The 20,808-nt window shown below is 44.9% G+C and overlaps 1 long non-coding RNA gene across 1 annotated transcript in view; it reads right to left on the bottom strand.

The window, feature by feature from the left end:
* The window catches only part of LOC123367060, a 72,205-nt gene extending 68,045 nt beyond the window's left edge, over positions 1 to 4,160 (bottom strand). Inside the window, exon 1 of the long non-coding RNA XR_006578290.1 lies at positions 4,051 to 4,160. This is a non-coding gene — a long non-coding RNA (uncharacterized LOC123367060). The remainder of the gene's footprint in view (positions 1 to 4,050) is intronic.
* Positions 4,161 to 20,808: the final 16,648 nt, after the last annotated feature.

Genomic DNA, 20,808 nt, shown 5'->3' with positions numbered 1-20,808 from the left:
ATGCCCAGGTCCCAAGGATAGGAATTCTGTGCACAAGCTAAGAGCAAAGTAAACTCCCTAGCAATCTCTCTTTTCAGTTTGAGCCCCATCCTGCTGCTCAAGTCAATGGGAGCTTTGTTATGCATGAAACAAGATGTCAGAGTGATAAGTTAATTTTGAATTAGCTGCTTGGTCTACATAGAATACTTGCTTAGGTTCAGTATCTCCCTTTTTAAAAAAAAAATACAAATTCAGCCTTTGATTTATTGTTTGTTTTAACACAGAGCTGTAGGGGATTTAAGTCATAACCCATCATTTTGAAAATACAAAAACAATCTAAGGCATATAAGTCCTTTCTGTAAAGGTAGGAAGTGTTAATATTTATCATAGGTAACATGGGAATATTGGGCACCCCGGTTGGCTTTGCCTCAGTTTCTCCCACATTCTTTACAGCGCAGGAGGGGCAAGACTCTATAGAGACCAAGAGTCCTTTACCAAATGCCTAAAGTAACAAATATAAACAACAAACCTTTCGTCCAGCTAGCCACCTCTTTCACACAGGTGCACCTCAACTTCTGTAGCCTACACACACACCCCAACCACAGCCCAGGCTCCTGTGCCTCCCACAACCACACTGCCCTGAGACTGACACATTTTTTTGCTCCTTTAGGAGCTCATCCAGTGTGCATCTTATGAGGGTTCCCACCACCCATCAGGCTTCCAGCTCATCTTAGTTGCCTGACTGCTCTTCTCAAGCCACTTTCCAGAGTGAGAGCACTTCCACCTGGCCTGACCCAGCTCTTTATGGAAACAAGCCCTGCTCTCTGCTAGCTGGGCTTTATTTCTAATCAGGTCTGGCCCACCCTCCAGGTTCAAACAGGTTAATAGGCCTCTCAGGCTCACATTAACCCTCTCCCAGCATATGTGGGGTGAACACCCAGTCAAAGGAGCCAACTTCTCAAGTTCTTGGGGGATGCTCAACCCCTGCTCTGCCCCAGGCCCTACTCACACTCCACCTCACCTCTTCCCGTCCCCACTCTGCCTCTTCCTGCCCCTGCTCCTCCCCCTGCTGCCCTTCCAGTGCCTCCTGCACACTGCTAAACAGCTGATCATGGCGGGCAGGAGGCACTGGGAGGAGCTGATCAGCGAGGCCCACCAGTAGGCAGGAGGGCTCGGGGGAAAGAGCTGATAGGGTGACCAGATAGCAACTGTGAAAAATTGAGACAGGGTGGGGGGTAATAGGTGCCTTTGTAAGACAAAGCCCCAAATATCAGGACTGTCCCTATAAAATCAGGACATCTGGTCACCCTAACTGATCCACAGGGCTGCTGGTGGGTGCTAAGCACCCACTATTTTTTTTCTGTGGATGCTTCAGCCCCAGATCACCCGTGGAATTGGCTCTTATGCACCCAGTCATAGACACCAAAAGTTGAAATGGTTCAAAAATCTTTAAAGTGACATTCTTTTGTCTGGGACTTCCTTTATCTTTAGCTTAAATTTCTACCTTTTACTAAAGATTGTAAACATTGTGGGTCAGGGACCATCTTGTCATTCTCTGTTTATAGAGCACCTAGCACCATGGGGTCCTGATCCCTGATTAGGCCTCTATGTGCTACTGCAAAAATAAAATTATTTAAAAGTTGGTTTTCAGATCCCTGAGAAATTGCATTGTGCTCAAAATGAGAACTACGACCTTTGTGCAATAAAAGATTATGGGCCAGGTCCTTATCTGGTGAAAGTTTGTATAGCTCCATTGAAATCAATGGAATATTGTCATTTTACACAGCCGAGGATCTAGCCCTCTGTTCCTGTATGACCCTACACCAGTGGTTCCCAAACTTGTTCCGCCGCTTGTGTAGGGAAAGCCCCTGGCGGGCCGGGCTGGTTTGTTTACCTGCCGCGTCCGCAGGTTCAGCCGATTGCGGCTCCCACTGGCCGCGGTTCGCTGCTCCAGGCCAATGGGAGCCGCTGCAAGCGGCAGCCAGTACGTCCCTTGGCCCGTACCGCTTCCAGCAGCTCCCCATTGGCCTGGAGCAGCGAACCGCGGCCAGTGGGAGCCGCAATCGGCCGAACCTGCGGACGCGGCAGGTAAACAAACCGGCCTGGCCCACCAGGGGCTTCCCCTGGACAAGCGGTGGAACAAGTTTGGGAACCACTGGCCTACACGAACAAGCCCAGGCTATTAGATTTCTTTGTGATGGTGGAATTGCATGTGCTTCCCCCATTTCTGCCTCTCTGCCATTCTTGTATTTATTATGGGCACCATTTTGTGACCTGGCAATATATTGATATTTACATCAGCAAACAATATACAATATTAATTAATAATTAACATGCATGCACATGACCCAAAACAGCTAAAAGTTTCAAACTGAGGTCTTCTGCATCAATGGGTATCCTTTTAAGAGTATAGAACCAGAAACCCTAAATGAAGAAAATGTGGGTATGGATTCTATAAGCTGTCTGATGGAGGGTTACACTAGTGACTGTATCTAAATTCTAAAGGAAGGTAACTACTGCCATCTGCACAGAAACCAACTTTTTGGAAAATCTCAGGTATTGTCAATTCCAACTGTTGAACCTTTAATCTCTAGAAATAGTCCCGAAGCACAAAGTTTAAATCCTGATTCAAACTTTTCCAACATGTGGATATGTTTCTATCTGGAATTTTGATTCAGGACTTTGCCATGTTTTCTTTTTTGGACATGAATCTTAAACCCATGTAATATTTTTACATTAATTGTGCTAATTTTAAATAAGTAAACAGAAGTATATCTCAAATGTAGGAAAAATCTGTTGTCCTTATTTTTATAATGAAGCAGCAAAATGCAGTGAGTAACTCAGATGTTCACATACTTTAGACTCAAAATATAAGTTGGCATGAATAGAGACACATTTTGAGTCAAAAGATCTTATATAAAATGTTTATGTCTTTTGCTGATTTAAATGTGCTTCCATTCCATTCCTTGTACTGTGTAGGCCCCCTTTGGTTAACCAATCACTTGAGCATTTTTGTTCTTTGTACTGCTTTGTGGATAGGGTAGTTGATGTTGCTATAGAAAGCAATAGGTTCCTTTTCTGTTTGGGTTAATTAAAAATAACATTTACTTCTAATGGATGAATAAATCCTCATTACCTAAGAGAAAGACAGCATGGTCTGTAAACTGGAACGTTCCCAGCAACTGTAACTGCTGTTGCTTTTGGTTAAAACTGATGAAGTGGTCTCCAAGGTAGCTAGACCACTCTAATCTCCAAAGTACAGGAGCTGAATAGCTTTGATCATTTAGGACTGTATAGGTAGTGCCAAGACAACTTAACTGAATCCATAACTGGAGTGGCAGCCAGTACAGAGTGCCGAGCACTGGCATAATGTGATTTTCTTATTCTGGCCTACTTTGAATAAGACCCATTTTAACAAGAGCTGTAACAGAGCCCAATTTTAGACATTAGACATCAGCTTTGTATTTTAATCCCCTAAATGCAAGCATACTGAGTAGAGTTTTGGGATGATCAAGAGAGCGTGGGAGGGTAGTAGTACACATCCAAAGCATAGAAAAAGATCTTACATGTGGCTTCCTTGTTCACACCAGTAGGGCAGGCAAGCAAGCAAGCAGAGAGTATACCTCTGAGTTAGGTACAAAAAAGTAGAGGTGTCCTTGCCCATCAGAGAAGATAGTCTGGGGCATTTTGGCCCTCAAGATTTTTCTGTGGGGAGCCACAGGGGGGAAAATGGAAGGAAAGAGGTAAGATAAATTTGTTCTCAAGAAGCTAGCGTTGATGAGACACACATCCTTGGAAGACTTATTGTAATGACCAGGACACAGGTGCTCAGGCATAATTATTAGTATCAGGTGCCAAGCAAACGTCAGACCTGGAGACAGCATCAGGGGTAAGGCATAGGACAGGGACCTGGAGTGAGGCAAGAAAGCAGGAAACGGGAACAGACAGGGATCTGAGATAAGGAGGACAGGAACCAGGAAGAGGCAGGAATGCATGAGGCAGGTAAGCAGGAAGAGTCCATAGTAGCAGCCAACCAGGAATACCTCTAGTAGCTCAGGCAATTGCCCGTACCACTTCCTGGTTTCAATAGAGTTCCTCAGCCAGTCGGAGGTGATGGATGTTTTCCCCCACAATCAGGAGCTTTGGGGACAGCACCCTTTGTGAACTAGCACTTCACTGGTTCTCTTTTCCAGTCGCTCAGGTGAGCTGCTGGGTGGTGGTCATGGTCTGAGGACGTTCTGGGGGCCTGGGGTTGAGGCCTGTGACCCCTCACACTTATACGAAGTCACAGATGAAAGGTGCTCAGATACCATGGTGATGGTCACAGGATAAGAATCTGAACAGAAAAAGTAATAGATATTCTGCTTGTGATGTCAGGAGGACCATGAGTTGTGCTTATTTAATCACATGCTCTTTGATACCTAACTGTGACAAGACTGTGTTCAGATACTACAGTGATGAAGGCACTATGAGAATGCTTATAGAACAGAACAGAACTCCCCTTGCTAGTTAGGCCATACAATATTGTGATGTGAGTATTGTGATTCTGGAGACCCTTTATACCTGTACTCATGAGTGACCCTACCACAAAACTAGAGCTAAGTCTGCCAGCTGTCTTCCTCTGTGTAAGCACGGGTAAAGTGTAATTAAGAGGACTCTTGCTCCCTGAAGCAAGAACATTAATTATTAGTGCCATTAATTATTGCTGCCATAAAGGGTACGTCTACATTGCAATTAAACACCTATGACTGGCCCATGCCAGCTGACTCAGGATTGCAGGGCTCAGGCTAAGAGGATATTTAATAGCAGTATGAAAATTCAGGCTTGGACTGGAACCCAGACTCTGGGACCTTCCCATTTGCAGGGTCCCAGAGCCCAGGTTCTAGCTCAAGCCCAAATGTCTACACTGCAAGTAAACAGCTCCTCAGTCCAAGCCCCACAAGCTTAAGTCAGCGGGCACAGGCCAGCCGTGGATGTCTGATTGAAGAGTAGACATACCCAAATGGACTGAACAAGCAGGTGTAGTAGCTGAGACAGTAAAGAATAGAAGAGAACATAACAGGGATGGATAAAAAAAAAACACAAAATAGGGAAGGAAAAGAGAAAAGAAACAACATAGAGAAGGACTATAAAAATCATTGTGTTACAAAATGGGAATGCAGACAGAGGCCAACATTTTCAAATGTGGATGCCTAAAATTAAGTGCCTAATCTATATTTGGCACCTACAAAAAAGGGGACTGATTTTGAGTTGATATTTCCAATAAAGCCAGACAACTGTGGGTGTCCAGAAACACAGCAAATCAGACTCCTTTTATTTGGGTGCTCAAATATTGATGGAAATGTATAGCTTGAGGCACTCAAGTATGAACATTTGACCTTTGTTCCCTGAGGAAAGTGTGTGAAGCCCTTATTCTCCAAGGGGACCATCAAGGATCAGGCAGTACCTTTGTGCACAATAGCCAGAAACAGGGAGTAAACAAAGAGCTGGCATGAACCTGCTCTTAAACTGATAAATTTCCCACCGATATCCAGGGCCCAGGAGTCAGCCCCAAGACATCTAGTTAAATTACAAAAGGACTGAAACAGCCAAATATACAGATGCGGGAATGGAGGGGAGGGGAATGTAATAAAGAAACAGAGTTTCCCTTCAAGCTTTCAGCTTCTTTATATAAAAATTAATGAGTTAAAACTCAGTTTAATCAGTATGAAAAATGCCCTGCCACTGTCAGATTAATATAAAGGCCCCGCCACAAATTAAACCTCCTCAGACTAGATATGACGGGCCAGATGTTTGTCTCTGAAACACTGGTGTAAATCTGGAGTAACTTAATTCAGATAAATGGACCTGTGGGGGATTTACACCACTGTGTCTGGGAGCTGAATCTGACAGCTTGTCTTTATATGGCTGATCTCTTCTTTTACTATTTATGGCTCCACTTAGGGAAAGCAATTAAGTATGGGTATGTCTACACTACGGGACTATTCCGAATTTGCATAAACCGGTTTTGTAAAACAGATTGTATAAAATCGAGTGTGCGCAGCCACACTAAACACATTAAATCGGTGGTGTGCGTCCACGGTCCGAGGCTAGCATCGACTTCTGGAGCGTTGCACTGTGGGTAGCTATTCCGTAGCTATCCCATAGTTCCCGCAGCCTCCCCCGCCCCTTGGAATTTCCGGGTTGAGATCCCAGTGCCTGATGCGGCAAAAATCATTGTCGCGGGTGGTTCTGGGTAAATGTCGTCAGTCACTCCTTCCGCTGGGAAAGCAACGGCAGACAAGCATTTTGCGGCTTTTTTCCCTGGATTGCCCTGGCAGATGCCATACCATGGCAATCATGGAGCCTGTTTTGCCTTTTGTGACTGTCACCGTATGTGTACTAGATGCCGCTGACAGAGGCGATTCAGCAGTGCTACACAGCAGCATGCTTTTGCTTTTGCATGACAGCAGAGATGGTTACCAGCCATACTGTACCATCTACCAATCCATAAATTGGTAAAAAGATGATCATGGTTACCAGTCCTTTTGCACTGCACCATCTGTTGCTGTCATAAGTGCCCCTGGCTGCTCTTAGCCAGGGGCGCAAAAGCCAAAATTGGGAATGACTCCCTGAGTCAATCCCTCCTTTTTGGTATCTAAAAATAGAATCAGTCCTGTCTAGAATTTGGGCAAGTGTACTAGAGAACCACTGTATCAGAGAACCAGAGAGCACAGCTGCTCTGTGTCAGATCCAGCAGAAATTATGAGCTGTATGCTATTCACAGGGGGTGCTCCTGCAACAACCCCACCTGTTGATTCCATTCTTCCCCCAGCCTTCCTGGGCTACCGTAGCATTGTCCCCCCACTTGTGTGATGAAGTAATAAAGAATGCAGGAATAAGACACAGTGACTTGTTAGTGAGAAATGAGTGGAAGGCAGCCTCCAGCTGCTATGATAGTCCAGACAGGACATTAAGAAGTGTGGAGGAGAGGAGCCCAGCATCGCGCTGCTAGTCCAGGGGCAATTGAATCTTTTCTTTATACATGAAGGGTGGGGGCTGATGGAGCTCAGCCCCCTGTTGCTATGATGAGGACGGTTACCAGCCATACTGCACCATCTACCAGGAAAAATTAGGGCCAGGTGCCCTTGATCGACCTCACAGATGCTAGTCGGCATGGTTACCAGTCCTTTTGCACTGCCCCATGTGCCAATAGGCTGATGATGACGATGGGTATCAGTCTTACTGCAACATCAGCCACCCATGGCGGGGGGGGGGAGCAAGGATGTTGGTGTTGAGTGCTGCAGCATCGCGTCTATCTGCAGCATTCAGTAAAGATAGGGTGACATGTAAAAGAGTCAAGAGAGGATTGTTTTCCCTTTCACTTCTGGGGGTGGGTGGGGGGGTGCGTAAATTGCCGAGCTATGCCCTGACCCACCGCGGACACTGTTTTTGACCCTAGAAGCATTTGGAGCTCAGCCAAGAATGCAAATGCTTTTCGGATACTGCAGGAACTGTGGGATAGCTTGAGTCCTCCAGTCCATGAGCGTCCATTTGATTCTTTGGCTTTCCGTTACGCTTGTCACGCAGCAGTGCGCTGAGTCCCTGCTATGGCGTCTGTCTGGAGATTTTTTTAAAATGATTTTGAATTTCGTCTTCTGTAACGGAGCGCTGATAGAACAGATTTGCCTGCCCTTACTGCGATCACATCCGCATGGTCCATGCTGGAGCTCTTTTTTTATTTTGATTTCGGACTGCATCGCCACCCGTGCTGATCGGAGCTCCACGCTGGGCAAACAGGAAACATTCAAAAGTTCGCGGGGCTTTTCCTGTCTACCTGGCCACTGCATCCGAGTTCAGATTGCTGTCCAGAGCGGTCAGTGGTGCACTGTGGGATACCGCCCGGAGGCCAATACTGTCGATTTGTGGCCACACTAAATCTAATCCGATATGTTAATACCGATACTAGCGCTACTCCTCTCGTTAGAGAGGAGTACAGAAACCGGTTTAAAGAGCCCTTTATATCGATATAAAGGGCCTCTCAGTGTGGACGGGTGTGGCGTTAAATCGGTTTTACGCTCCTAAAACCGGTTTAAACGCCTAGTGTAGACCAGGCTTATGTGTTTAAATCCACCCCTATTCAGGACAGACACAAAGATTGGCAAAGTGGTAAATAATGATGAGGACAAACAGTCATCTAGAGCAATCTGGATCACTTGTTAAGTGCAATCCATTTAAACAAAATGTGTTTTAACACAGACAAATGCAAAGTTATACAACTAGGAACAAGGAATGCAGGCCATACAACATACCAGAGGAATTTATCCTGGAAAACTGACTTTGAGGAGGATTTGGAGATCAAAGTGGAAAAGTTATTCACAAGGAGCTCCTAGTGTACTGCTGTGGCAAACGCAGCTAGCGTGGTCCTGGGCTGTATAAATAAGGGAGTAGTGAGTAGGAGTAGACATGTGATTTTACCTCTGCGTATGGCATTGATGAACCCAATACTAGAATACCACATCCAGTTCTGCTGTCCACATTTTAAAAAGGATGTTGAAAAAGTGTAGACAGGGCAGAAAAGAGCCACAAAAATGATTTAAAAGCTGGAAAAAATGCCTTACAGTGAGAAACTGAAAGAACTCAAATCTGTTTAGCTTATCAAATAGAAGACCGAGCATTGACTTGATTAGTGTAAAAGTACCTTTATGGGGAGAAAATACCAAGTACTAAAAGTTCATGGAGCATAGCTCCATCAATGGCTATTAGCCAGGATGGACAGGGATGGTGTCCCTAGCCTCTGTTTGCCAGAAGCTGGAGATGGATCACTTGATGATTACCTGTTCTGTTCGTTCCCTCTGAGGCACCTGGCATTGGCCACAGTCGGAAGACAGGATACTGGGCTAGATGGACCTTTGGTCTGACCCATTATGGTCGTTCTTATAATAAGAATCAATGGCTGGAAACTGAAGCAAGACAAATTCAAATTAGAAAGAAGATACATAAGGAAGGGTGATTAACCACTGGAACAAACTACCAAGGGAAGTGATGGATTTTCCATCTCCTGATGTCTTCAAACACAAGATTGGATGCCTTTCTGAAAGATAACTTGTTTGACTAAAGCATATTGGGCTCAATACAGGGATAACTGTTTGATATGTAATGGTCTATTGTATACAGGAGGTCAGACTAGATAATCTAATAGTCCCTTTTGGCCTTAGGCACTATGAATTTATAGATTTATGAACATGTGTATGACATACCTGGGTACAATCCTTCCAGACTAATGTCACCCCTGCCCTCTATCCTGGGATGCCCTTTACAATGCTTTGCCACTGTAGCCTCCACTCTGGACTGCTCACAAACAGCCTCCAGCATGCGAGTCCCTCCCAGCTATGTCTGTGTGTGCTGCAGCCAGCCAGACATACCTTGGCTCTTACCAGACTTGGTTATACTGCAGGGTGACTCCAAAACACACCCAGTCTTAGATTTCCCCCCAAGAAATGTGTGTTCTGTACTGCTTAGCCCTCTCCTGAACAATACGAATGTATATAAAGTCTGTTGTTTCTTTAATAGGAAAAAAAATGTACACACAACTTGCTACCCCAAATTAAATTTCCCCAAACACTTCAATTTAAACACAGTGGGTTAGATAAAATAAAACAAGTTTATTAACTACAAAGAGATTTTAAGTGAATGCAAGTAATGAGGCATAAAAGTCAGAAATAGTTACAAGAAAATAAAGTTAACACACTGCTGGTACCTAACTTAAAACTATATCCGATTCAAGCAAAGTTTCTCACCATATGCCTTCAGCTATCTTACCAAACTAGTACCATGCCCTCTAGTCAGGTGCCCTTCTCCCAGAATCCTATGAAAGCTTCCTCTGTTACTTCAGCTGCAGAGAATTGATAGGTGAAGGGGTGTGGGGATTGTCTTGGGGTGTTTGCTCCTTCATTTTATAGTTTTAGTCCTCCTTTGAAAAACATTTCCTGCTGGGCACCAGGAGACAAAAAGTCTAGGTAGAATGATGTTACCTGCTGCTTTTTTCCCCTCACCTGTTTGAGCTTCCTTTGTCTCCCCTTCCTGCTTCATGTCTCTGTTTACTGCTCAGATGCAAATTAAGCAGAGCTTGCATGCCTTTGTTTAGGACAGACCTGTTTGCCAATTTCTCCTGGAGTAGAGCTGTGGTTTGGAACATGTGTTAATAACTTCATACAGGGAAATCTTATAACTTCACATACAATGTTGCCACACATCTTACCAGGACAATAATGACCAGAAAATTATGAGTTTTCAAATGATACCTCACAAGGCATACTTTGTACAAATATTACAACAATATGTAGTATGTGGACACAGAGGTACATTCCGTCACAATAAGCAAGCATGTAAGGGTCTAACCTTGTGTAGTTACTAGATACTGCTAAATTTGAGCCAGATTGTGAACCCTATACTCACGCTGGTTAGCAGTTATATACTAGCAGTTCCATTAGCTTCTGGCCCTTTGATTCTGGCACAAGGGAATTTTTGGCGAGGCAGGTAGAGACAGTATTATTACAAGATCTCAATTGAATCTGAAAAGCAACAGCGGATGCCTTTCAACCATTTGATCCAGCTTTCCCAAATGGAAATTGTAAAACTGTCAATTTGCCTTTTTAATCTGAGTCTCAGATAGTAAAAGTCTGAATTGTTGCACCGTGGGTGGGAGATGACTAGGGTGACCAGACAGCAAGTGTGAAAAATCGGGACGGGGGTGGTGGGTAATAGGAGCTTATATAAGAAAAAAAACCAAATATTGGGACTGTCCCTATAAAATTGGGACATCTGGTCACCCTAGAGTTGACTATTTTTCGCCTACCATGACTGTACCTATTCTTTGGTACTGATCCTGAAAGAAAATTAATGGGCTGCTTATTCAGTATCACAGTGTTTCAGGTAACAAATGCATGGCAGCTATTTAACCAATACCTGGCTAGCAAACCAGTAAGGGGAGCATTAATGATTTTGCAGAAAGTTAACTAAGTACATCTATCACTTTGTCATGTACGGTAAAAGAAAGCATCAATCAAAGGATAAGAGGGTAGCACTCTCAGTTTCCCTTTGCAGGTAGTGGTGAAATCTGCAACAAAAAAACAAAACAAAACAAAAAAAACACACAATAAAATTGGAGCGGTGCGCTGCATTCAAGATGGTTAAATATAATGGAGAGAGAAATGGGAGCAGTGAGGCTGGCAAAGTACCCCTCCAATAGCAATCTTTTGAAATCTCATCTCTTTGCCCTTGGCCTAGACAGCACTCCAGCACTTATTTAACTTTGTAACTGGAGCTGATTGCATTTTTTCATTTAGAGCAATTTGACAAAAACTGGACTTTTATCAAAGAACATTTTTACAATATTTTGTGTGTTTTTTAATTTTTCTATTTTGGGTCTTTTTTTAGGTTTTAGTTTTGCAGCTATTCCCTCTTTTTCCTCCTCCTTTTAGTGGCAAAACAGAAAAAGGACCAAACACCAAGAACAGGGCCGTAGCAACAAAGAACGTGGCCCCCTCCGAACATATGTCCGGGGCCCCTTACAATGTAGAAACTGGAATGCGGTATTTATTTTATACAATATACAGGGTTCATATTATGTATACATAGGCCTACAGTGTACATGTATTCCGTATTTACGCAAAGCGCTTCTTTCGAGCCTTGTTCTCCGCAAATTGGTTAATCAATTCGTCATAGTCCAGAAATCTGGCAATCTTGTTTTCGATTGAGATAACTGCAAGCGCAGAAAGCCTGTCATCTGTCATGGTTGAGCGCAGGATATTCTTGATCAGTTTCATTCTGCTGAAGCTCCTTTCAGTACCGGCGACAGTAACTGGTGTGGTCAGAAGAATTCTGATGCAAATGCAAAGATTCGGATATATCTCCTGAAGGCTGTTCTTGTATATGTACGTTAAAAAATTGTTTGCCGTGACAAGTCCTCTCTCTTTCTCGATGACATAAATAAAACGATTCAATTCCATTATGAGTTCGTTGGCATCAATGTCTCCCATTTTTCTTTCAAATTTTTTGCTGTGATTCTCCAGTTCATTTTCTCTGTAACACTGCTTCAGGCTGTTAGCATTGTACAGAAATCCAAACAACTTATACCACTCCACGAGTTGGTCAAATCGCGACGAAACAGAAGATATGGCCTGATCAGTGAGAACAAGAAAGAACTGCGATTTGAATTTTTCTTCGGCAGAAAGACGACTCGAATCATCAGCACATTCGTAATCAAACATTCTCTTCTTACGTCGCACCCTGGTTTCTGGAAACACCTGCTCAATACCCATATGCTCTGCTATTTCACGTGCATTTGTGACTACAGACTTATATCCTGTATTTCGATAGTCTTCCAAAAACTTCATTGTAGCACCGACTTCTGCCTGCAGTACGTCAATTGACACATCTGGTGACTGAATTAATTTGCTGGTTTTATTGACATGAAATAGTATATCGTACCACGTGTACACAGTCAGAACAAAAGGCCACGTAGTAACATGGTCTAAAAGCTCACCGGCTTCTGTTGCTGTATTGCCATCTTTCTTTTCGAGCGCATATTCTCACAAAGATGACAAAGCATTGCACAATTCTTCAAGGTGATAACACAATGGCTTCACAGCATCAATTCTCGACTCCCAACGAGTGTCCGATAACCCTTTAACAGATATTGGCATATGTTCTTGAAGTATATCTCAACGTGAAGGTGATGAAGAAAAGATAACGTATATTCTGTTAATCAGACTGAAAAAGTCAACGGCATATTTCGATGACTTTGCCGCGTCTGAGATCACAAGATTCCAAGTGTGAGCTCCACATGGTACATACAAGGCATGGTCATTTATTTCTAGCATGCGGGCTTGAACTCCTTTATTCTTTCCTCTCATATTTGTGCCGTTATGATAAGCTTGGCCTCTCATGTCAGCAATGTCTATTCCTAAGTTGTTTGCCTTTTCAAGAAACGCTTCCAATAAGCCCTCGCCAGTTGTATCATGAACATTAAGAAAACCAACAAACGCTTCACGAATATTGACACCATCTTCACCGTTGCATTCAACAAAGCGTAACACCACAGACATCTGTTCTTCATGTGACATGTCGGGAGTACAGTCCAAAATAACTGAATAATATTTTGCTTTTTTAAGCTGCGCTATGTTGGCCTCTTGAATGTTACTGGCAACAAGTTGAATCAGCTCATTTTGGATCTGTGGACTAAGGTACTGAACATGTGTCTCTGCCTTCGTAATCCTCTGTAAAAGTTCGCTGAGGACAGTATCATACTTTGCAAGCAATTCAAACAGTCCCAAAAAGTTGCCATTCGAAGGATCGCCGAGGGATGTCCGGTGCCAAGAGGCTGGGGGAGGGGTTACAGTGTAGGTCACTAGAGGAGATTTGCTCGTTCGGAACCACAGCGACCGTGGCTGGGACCAGCCCAGAGCCTGGCTCCTGAGGCCCCTGGCTCCGCGCTGGTAACACTGCGCGACCCCAGCTCCGGCCTGGGGCGAGGGCGAGCCAAGGGATCCGTTTTCTGTCCGTGGGCAAACAGCTGCCAGGGGCTCCCAGCTGCGAGCAGGGGCTGCGGGGAGGCTGAGGCTCTCTCACTCCCCGAGGTGTTCTCTGCTATCTCCGCGGCTGGCCGCGCAGTGCTCTGTCCGGCGCAGCAGGGCCCTGTGCGCCAAGCCGCGACCCACTTTACTTACAATCAGGGGCGGCTCTAGGATTTCTCTTAGACATCACAAAGCACGCTTCTGCGTTGGAAACGATAAAAAATTAAACAACTAAATTAATAACATTTATCCGCTGACCACCATTATGAACGCAAATACACATTCTTTGAATGGGTCCAACTAAAATTCGAAACTGACCGACAGACAACTGATGTAGCCAATAGCATTATGATGTATCATAATGACTTCATGGTTTTGTCAGTAAAACCGACATGGATTGTGCAATAGTGTCAATAAATGTCACTTACCTAGTTATACCTTACATTTTTTTGCCACTTTTAGGGGCCCCCTTCCTTGCGGGGCCCCCTCCGGTCGGAGGGTACGGAGGGCGCTCGCTATACCTCTGACAAAGAAAAGTGGGCAAAAAAGATGAGGAGTGGGAAGAAGGGAAAACACAAAAATAAAAATTTAAAACCAAAAATGAAAACATTTTTGTTCCAAACATTTTGAGCAAAAAAATTTCACAAAAATGTTTGGAAAACTGAAAACTTGTTCCTTTTCAAACACTGCTGCATGCTATTTATTTTAAAACTTTCTAAGTTTTTCAGAAAAACTTGTTAGCTTTTTTTGAGCAGCTCCATTTGTAACTATATTGCTATTTACATCTCTGAAGCATCTTGAGAGCCATTTTGTAAGAACAATGCTCTATAAATAGTGTTGTATTGTGTTTTACACATGTATCTTCATACTGATTCTTATTTGAAAATTAATAGTGGACAGAAATATCAACCCATTGACATATTGATTAGCCATGGGTTTTTGTTGTCTATTTCAAACTCCTGGATAGAAAAATCAGTTCTTTTTGAAAATACCGGTTATCTCTTCAAGCAGCCAACTCATTACCTTATAATGAATTAATTGCCTTGGAAACAGCTTGCAATGGTTTGAGTGGCAGATGGGAACAGGTTGCTTTCGAAGCAGAGGGCACAAGAAGCGCCTCAACACTGCCTGCACATATTGATGTGCTGCCAGCTACTGCCCTTAAAAGCTGCAGCATCAACATCATCCAGCATTGGAATCACATACTGTATCTGCCACACTGGCTGTCAAAGAATTAAGGGGCATGCTCCGGATCTTCACATTCTGCGAGCAGCGGCACAGGAGGCAGCAAACAGAGCTGCTAACAGGGGAGTTTGCGTGGGAGTTCCCATTGGAGGAGCAGGTGAGTGTCTTTGTGTCTGTTTGTGTAGTGTTTGTCTCCCTCAGTAGAGGCCCGGAGGGGCAGACTGCTGAAGGGGCAGCCGAGCCTGGATTGGCTGAGCCCTGATTAGGGGGTGGAGCCAGGCTAGGAGGGGCCTATAAAAGCGGCCGCCCAGCCAGGCAGCGGCACAGCTGCGAGCAGCGGCACAGGAGGCAGCAACCAGAGCTGCTAACAGGGGAGTTTGCGTGGGAGTTAGCAGGGGGAGGAGGAAGGGGGCCACGCCGTGTCCCCTGTGTTTCCCTAGGTACAAGCACCGAGCGAGGCCGGGACAGCAGCAGCCATGAGCCAAGCAGCAGAGGACACACCAAGGATGAGAGCATGCAGCAGCTGCGGTATGTACCTGGTTCTAGCAGGGGACCCAGAGCAGTACTATGTATGTATGAAGTGTCGCCTAATAGAGCTGCTGGAGGAAAAGATCCAGGGCCTAGAGCTGCAGGTAGAAACCCTGATAGAGAATAGAAGGGGGTTCGAGCAGCTGATGGAGCAATGGCAGGCAGTAACCGAAGGGGAACGCCCAGGGGCACAGGTGGGAGCAGGGGCCAAGGCCAGTGAGGGGGGACCACCAGACGAGGAGGATGGGCGGTGGAAGCATGTGACTGTGAGAAGCAGGCCAAGGAAAAGGAGAGCCAGTGAGGGGGAAATAGAGCTAAGGAACAGGTTTGAAGGTTTGGAGAATGAGGAAGGGGTAAAGAATATGGTAGCTGATGGTGGGAGGCCAAGGAAAAAGAGACGAGCGGCCAGTCCCATAGATAGAGGGGAGGAGTCTATGGAGGCAACACCAAGTTTGGGTCAGGGGAGATTACAGGATGGCTTAAGGGGAACCACAAGGGAAGATAGGAATGGAAGGAGCTTGCAACCAGGGGGAACGGGGGATAGGTTAGAGGACCGCACTGTCCCCAGGCAAAGGCAGGTCTACGTGATTGGGGACTCCATACTGAGAAGGTTGGACAGGCCTGTGACCAGGGCCGATCCGGAGAACAGAAGGGTGTGCTGTCTACCGGGCGCTAAAATACGGGATGTGGACCTGAGGTTGAAAAGGATCCTAAGAGGAGCAGGTAAGAACCCTTTGGTCATCCTTCATGTGGGAACGAATGATACTGCTAGATTCTCGCTAGACAGGATCAAGGGAGACTATGCCAGGTTGGGTAAGACGCTTAAGGAAATTGAGGCTCAGGTGATCTTCAGTGGGATCCTACCTGTCCCTAGGGAAGGGCGCCAAAGGGGTGAGAGAATCCTGACGATTAATAGTTGGCTGAGAGAGTGGTGTTACAAGGAGGGCTTTGGGATGTATGGGCACTGGGAGGCTTTTGGGGACAGACAACTGTTCTCACGGGATGGGCTCCACCTGAGTAGGGAAGGAAGTAGACTTCTAGGAGGGAGGCTGGCTCATCTGATTAAAAGAGCTTTAAACTAGACACTGGGGGGAGACGGTTGGGAGAGGCCCTGGTGCACTCCACGCCAAATTTATACATTGGGAGTGAGAACAAGAAGATAACAACAGATATAGCCAGAGGGGGACGGTTAGGTGTAAGGAAGAGGGGGGGGACAGATACTAGATCGACAGGTCATACTGGTAGTACTGTGTCCCTACCGAGCGGGGTGAGAAGAGTGAGAGGAGCCCAACAGCAAAAGGTAGGATGTTTGTTCACCAATGCGAGAAGCTTAGGTAATAAAATGGAGGAACTGGAGCTCCTGGTCCGAGAATTGAAACCGGATATCGTAGGAATAACCGAAACATGGTGGAACGATAGCCATGACTGGAGTACAGGTATGGAAGGGTATGTGCTGTTTAGAAAAGACCGATGCAAAGGTAAAGGTGGAGTAGCATTGTATATCAATAATGAGGTGAAATGTAATGAAATAACTAGCAATGCAATGGTTAATACGGAGTCTGTGTGGGCAATGGTCACATTAGGGAAGAAAACTACCAGAGCCTCACCCGGGGTAGTGATTGGGGTGTGCTATAGACCGCCAGGATCTAGCTTGGAGACGGATAGAGAGCTCTTTAATGTTTTTAAGGAGGTAAACACTAATAGGAACTGCTTGATCATGGGAGACTTTAACTTCCCAGATATAGATTGGGAAACAAATGCTAGTAATAACAATAGGGCTCAGCTTTTCCTAGACGTGATAGCTGATGAATTCCTCCATCAAGTGGTTGCTGAACCGACGAGGGGGGATGCCATTTTAGATCTGATTTTGGTGAGTAATGAGGACCTTGTTGAGGAAATAGTTGTAGGGGACAACCTTGGCTCGAGTGATCACGAGCTAATTCGTTTCAAAATTAATGAGAGGATAATCAATATTGCATCTGAGACTAGGGTTTACGATTTCAAAAGGGCTAACTTTACTAAATTAAGACGACTAGTTAGGGAAGTGGACTGGACCAACATATTTAGGAATCTAAAGGTAGATGACGCCTGGGGTTACTTCAGGTTGAAATTGCAGGAGTTGTCAGAGGCATGTATCCCGAGAAAGGGAAAACGGCTCGTAGGTAGCAGTTTTAGACCGAGCTGGATGACCAAGCGTCTTAGAGGGGTCATTAAGAAAAAACAGAAAGCGTACCGGGAGTGGAAAATGGGAGGGATCAGCAAAGAAACCTACCTTATTGAGGTCAGAGGGTGTAGGGATGCAGTGAGAAAGGCAAAGCAACGGGTGGAGATGGACCTAGCGAAAGGGATTAAAACCAATAGCAAAAGGTTTTTTAGCCATATAAATAGGAAGAAAACCAAGAAGGAAGAAGTGGGACCGCTTAAAACTTTAAACGGAGTGGAGATTAGGGATAATCTTGGAATGGCACAATATCTGAATGAATATTTTGCCACGGTCTTTAATGAGGCTAATGAAGGGCTAAGGAATAGTGATAGAGGGACCGATGGGAATGAAGATATGGGGGTAGACATTACGGTATCTGAGGTGGAGGCCAAACTTGAACAGCTTAACGGAAGTAAATCGGGGGGCCCGGATAATCTTCATCCTAGAATATTAAGGGAATTGGCGAGTGATATTGCTAGCCCGTTAGCGATGATTTTTAATAAATCTCTAAATTCGGGGATTGTACCGTTGGACTGGAGATTAGCTAATGTAGTTCCTATATTCAAGAAGGGGAAAAAAAGTGACCCGGGTAACTACAGGCCTGTTAGTTTAACATCTGTAGTATGCAAAGTAATGGAAAATTTTTTGAAAGAGAGAGTGGTTAAGGAGCAGGAGGCCGATGACAACTGGGATAGATTACAGCATGGATTTACGAAAGGTAGATCGTGCCAAACCAATCTGATCTCCTTCTTTGAGAAAGTAACAGATTTTTTAGACAAGGGAAATGCGGTGGATCTAATATATCTGGATTTCAGTAAGGCGTTTGATACGGTACCGCATGAGGAATTATTGGTTAAATTGGAAAAGATGGGGATCGAAATGAAAATCCAGAGGTGGATAAGGAGTTGGTTAAAGGGGAGACTGCAGAGGGTAGTACTGAAAGGGGAACTGTCGGGTTGGAGGGGGGTTACCAGTGGAGTTCCTCAAGGTTCGGTTTTGGGTCCTATTTTATTCAATCTATTTATTGCTGACCTGGGAACCAAGAGTAGGAGTGGGCTGATAAAGTTTGCGGACGACACCAAGTTGGGAGGTATTGCCAATTCGGAGAAGGATCGGGATATCCTCCAGGGAGATTTGGATGACCTTGTAAACTGGAGTATTAGTAACAGGATGAAATTCAATAGTGAGAAGTGTAAGGTTATGCATTTAGGGATGACTAACAAGAATTTTAGTTATAAGCTAGGGACGCACCAGTTGGAAGTAACGGAGGAGGAGAAGGACCTGGGAGTCCTGGTTGATCGTAGGATGACTATGAGTAGGCAATGTGATGTGGCCGTTAAAAAAGCTAATGCGGTCTTGGGTTGCATTAGGGGGTATTTCTAGTAGGGATAAGGAAGTGCTAGTCCCGTTATATAAGGCGTTGGTGAGACCTCATTTGGAGTATTGTGTGCAGTTTTGGTCTCCCATGTTTAAGAAGGATGAGTTAAAACTGGAACGGGTACAAAGAAGGGCCACTAGAATGATCCGAGGAATGGAAGGCCTGTCGTATGACAGGAGACTTGAGGAGCTCGGTTTGTTTTCCTTAACCAAAAGAAGGATAAGGGGAGATATGATTGCACTCTTTAAATATATCAGAGGGATAAATACCAGGGAAGGAGAGGAATTATTTCAGCTCAGTGCTAATGTAGACACTAGGACAAACGGATATAAATTGTCAGTCAGGAAATTTAGGCTTGAAATTAGACGAAGGTTTCTAACCATCAGGGGAGTGCAATACTGGAACAGCCTACCGAGGGAAACAGTAGGGGCGAAGGACCTCCATGACTTTAAGATTAAGCTAGATAAGTTTATGGAGGAGATGGTATAATAGGATAACGGGCTTAGTCAATAGGTCAATTAAGTGCCAAACTGGTGCTTAATTGGGTCAAATTGGGTCAATAATATGATATTCTTAACCTCTTTCAGAGGGTATGGCTGGAGAGTCTTGCCCGCATGCTCGGGGTTCAGCTGACCGCCATATTTGGGGTCGGGAAGGAATTTTCCTCCAGGGCAGATTGGCAGTGTCCCTGGAGGTTTTTCGCCTTCCTCCGAAGCATGGGGCAGGGGTCGCTTGCTAAGAGTGGGTGGATCGGCTAATGTGGCCTGCATCTTGCAGGAGGTCAGACTAGATGATCGTAATGGTCCCTTCTGATCTTGAATTCTATGATTCTATGATTCTATGATTCCACCATCAGGAAAATCAATTTCAGAGGGACATATGGGAACTCATATATGATTGAAGAGAGTTCACTTTGCAATGGCTGCTGCAATAAATATGTTTCTCCAGAAATAACTGGGTAGGGAAAAATATTCTTATGCCTGATGCTGAAGGAAAATATCTAGGGGCCTGAAAAACTCCCATTCACTTTGGATCTGGCCCTAAATCTCAAGTATTTGGGTGAAATTGTTTAAGAATAAGTCATTACAGAGAGTCCCACAATGCACAGTCAACCTGTGGAACTCCTTGCCAGAGGATGTTGTGAAGGCCAAGACTATAACTGGGTTAAAAAAAACCACACACAACTCCCGCCCCCCCCAGACACACACACACACACACACAAATTCATGGAGGATAGGTCCATCATTGGCTATTAGCCAGGATGAGCAGGGATGGTGTCCCTTGCCTCTGTTTACCAAAAGCTGGGAATGAGTGACGGGGGATGGATCACTTGATGATTACCTGTTCTGTTCATTCCCTCTGGGGCACCTGGCATTGGCCACTGTCGGTAGACAGGATACTGGGCTAGATGGACCTTTGGTCTGACCCAATATGGCCGCTCTTATGTTCTTAAGAGTTACCTATTATGCAATGGGGGCTTCGTTTTTTCTGCCTTCATAGCTCATCACATCCATTAAGCCTGCACAGAGAACATGATTCTTTTCCGGTCTAAGGCTCTAATCCAGCAATGCACTTAGGCCCCGAACCAGCGAAGTACCCAAACACATGCTTAACTTTAAACTGGTGAGTAGTGCCAGTGACCCCAATAGGGCTACTCATCTGCTTAAAGGTAAATACTTGCTTAAGTGCTTTGCTGGATGAGACCCTAAACGCACTCCTGGATTGACTACACAAAGTGGAAAGCACTGGAGAATCCAGTCCACTCTGGTTAGTGGCTCTAAGAAGGAAAGAAACGATGTAACACACAGTTGTTCAGCATGCTCTTAAAGTTTGTTATACTCCCTTTGGGCCAGATTGAGACAGCTAATTACTGCATTACATTGGGGGCTTGCAGGGGAGTTACACTGCCCCAGAAAAAGCACTGGCAAGCCCTGTGCTCTCCAGTGTTCAGGGGTACACCTGCTATTCCATTCCTGGTG

The sequence above is a fragment of the Mauremys mutica genome, chromosome 3 (assembly GCF_020497125.1).
Source record: "Mauremys mutica isolate MM-2020 ecotype Southern chromosome 3, ASM2049712v1, whole genome shotgun sequence".
NCBI lineage: Eukaryota > Metazoa > Chordata > Testudines > Geoemydidae > Mauremys > Mauremys mutica.
The sequence above is the reverse complement of the archived record's forward strand: the minus strand, read 5'-3'. Positions and strand labels throughout refer to the sequence as shown.